General features: G+C 34.7%; 1 long non-coding RNA gene across 2 annotated transcripts; it reads left to right on the top strand.

The window, feature by feature from the left end:
- The first annotated feature begins 260 nt into the window (after nucleotides 1–260).
- LOC131432649 (uncharacterized) lies at nucleotides 261–2,218 on the top strand. Of its 2 annotated transcripts, none has more exons than XR_009229929.1 (2): nucleotides 261–483; nucleotides 553–2,218. It is a non-coding gene; the product is annotated as an uncharacterized LOC131432649 (long non-coding RNA). The 2 variants fall into 2 exon arrangements; XR_009229930.1 differs by having other exon boundaries at nucleotides 261–487.
- Nucleotides 2,219–2,833: the final 615 nt, after the last annotated feature.

Here is a 2,833-nt window from a genome sequence, read left to right as displayed (position 1 = left end):
CACTTCAAGTTTACACGAGGGATTGGAAGGAACGTCAGTCATAGAAGAAGTACTAAATGGTGTATATGGTGAAATTCAAATGATATTCAATCCAGCATTCCTGGACGCAAGTCGAATCTTGCTGTTTGTGATTACCAATGAAACAAGGTCTTTAGGAGCTATGACTATGGCGGCGCATTATATTGGAATGGGTTATAATGTAGTCATATGCGTTCAAATGCTTGCCGACGATTGCACAGTAAAAGGATCGCAGGTAATGTACTGCAGATATTCAGATTGCTAGAATTTTTAACTTCACTCCTCAACCGACGCAGGATTAATAACTTTTGTCTTCGCAAGTGATCTATCTCTTATAAATTATTAATTATTTATAGTAATCTTTCATTACTCCTTCAGAAATGTATGCGAAATGGTAAAATACTGTTCAGTTATTCAGGGTTTTCAGATATAATTAGGACGAAATGAAACAAATCAAAATGGCGGGTGGGTAATGTCACAGACATAACTGGAGAACGTGACATTAAAAATGATAGGCTTTTTTCCCACTTCCAGATATCAACAATCGTTTAGGGGCTGGGGTCCACTAGGAGATTGATAGTACCTATTAGCTCTCTCCGGACAGTACCAGCCTAGATGCGGAAAAAAAATGAACCAAGAATAGATCCACTGGGTTGCTGCTTCCATGTCGTAAAAGGCGACAATTGCAGGAGTTTCTTTTTCCTTTCAGATATTTTCAATGTTTCACTTCTGATTACTCTATTTTACTAAATTATCTCTTCATTCAACCTATCAATTTCCGTCAAGCTTCGGAGAAAAGTTTTATTTAGAATGTTTTCTTTTTCCATGTTATTGATTGTCTTTCAGGATTATAAATTGAATTATAAAAATCAACTATTGCACAAATCCGTTGATTTTTCATAGTTAATAACAGAGATAACATATATCGGTATATTGTATACATAGTAAAAACACTTGAAATTAATATTTCAAACAATAAATTAATATTTTTCTCGGTAGCCGGCTGCCCAGATCAACCAATATAACCATTTGATGATTTTAATAAATAATTAAATAATAAAGCGGAAATAATACAGAATCAAGACGCGCGTGAAATCTGTTGACCTTTATTCGATGATTTAAATTGATTTCATAACAACTGTTTAGAATATGTCAATGCAATGAATCAACTATTTTGTCTAAATCCTATTCACTCGTTTATTTTGTATCACGTAATTTCAGTCATAAAAAATAGGGAAGTTTTTATTCCTTACGCGATAGTGTTGCAAATTTTTCTTCAGTTTCCTCGAATAAGAACTGTGAATCAAAACTTCCCTGGACTTCAATATATGATATTGTTGAAACGTTCACTCGGGAAATCAGAGAGTTTAGTGGTGCATCCGAGCATCTTGAAACCGGAACATACTGAGTCGCGCGCGAATAATACCAATACTGAAATTTTTACTAACAAATATCCTTCTCCCGTGACACTTGCGGAGTGCGCAGTAGTATATACGGCCTCTAGTAACAACAAGTGTTGGACTAAGATCCCTTCCCATTCCTACGATCTACGTTCGGGCCTGGGTAGAAGAATATTTTTTATAGCTATTTATTGGAATTTAATTATTAAGATTTAAATTGGCTGTTCAGCCACAAGTGGTGCTTTTCAGCCCTATTATATACATGATTTGGTTATTGCCATGAAGACATCATTTGCTTCCGCTATTATGTGATTTTTGTGTAGGTAAAATTGTAAACCTACTTGTATTGTGTAATGGGGGAAAGGAACTTATATACTAACTTACTAACTAATGCAGAGAGCGAATCGATTCAATTGAAGATTGCATCGATTTTCGTCGGAATTTGCTTATAATATTATGTGACATTACATCTAATGGTTCTATATTTGTGAGTCTGTGTAACTCATTTGTACTAAACCAGGGAGGACGCTTAAAAATCATTTTCAGAATTTTATTATTTTTACACAAATCGCCTTTTTTGAAATTCTATGTTTTATTTGCATTTGGACAAAAATGGCAACTCCACCACCCATCTCAGTAAACCTGTCAAATCTATGAACCACATAATGTGGATTGCTTTTCAATTTGACATGTGGTTTAAGAAATCTTTCTGTCTTTGGGAAAATTATAAAATTCATCTTCTCTCGATTTTAAAGATCGAGCATTCCAATTTAAAATATTCGAATAATTATTTAACATCACTGTTAAATTTCAATTTTTACCTATTTTTATATATATATAAAAAATAGGTATAGAATTCGCTCAAACTTTCGAAAATTTTTCCGAGGCCCGGAGGGCCGAATGACATATACCAATCGATTCAGCTCGACGAACTGAGCAAATGTCTGTGTGTGTGTATGTGTGTGTGTCCGTATGTGTGTTGTCAATTAAGAGGTCGAGATCTCAGAGATGGCTGGACCGATTTTCATCAAACTAGTCGCAAATGAAAGGTCTCCCCGTCACCCAAAACGCTATTGAATGGTTTTGAGATCGGATGTTTACTTTTTGAGTTATACAAAGTTTTATGTCAAAATTTTCAGTTTTTTGACAGTATCTGTCACAATTGACCTTGAAAACAGAATATGTTTTCAGACTTAGATTCCGCACGGTAATACCTATCCAACAAGCCATAGATTGTTAAAATCCGTCCATTTTTAACGGAGATATCGAAATTTTTCTATAAGCGACTTTTCCCCCTATTCCAGCAGTAGGAGTTTTGAGCGCTGTATGACAAAGAAATGCTTGGGAGCAACGGAAAACACGATTTTTTATACTGTTACATACAATTGTTTCCAAGAACCAAAAGGATTGTGTAC

This window comes from Malaya genurostris, chromosome 2 (genome assembly GCF_030247185.1).
Source record: "Malaya genurostris strain Urasoe2022 chromosome 2, Malgen_1.1, whole genome shotgun sequence".
Classification (NCBI taxonomy): Eukaryota; Metazoa; Arthropoda; class Insecta; order Diptera; family Culicidae; genus Malaya; species Malaya genurostris.
This window is presented reverse-complemented; position numbering and strand designations above follow the sequence as displayed.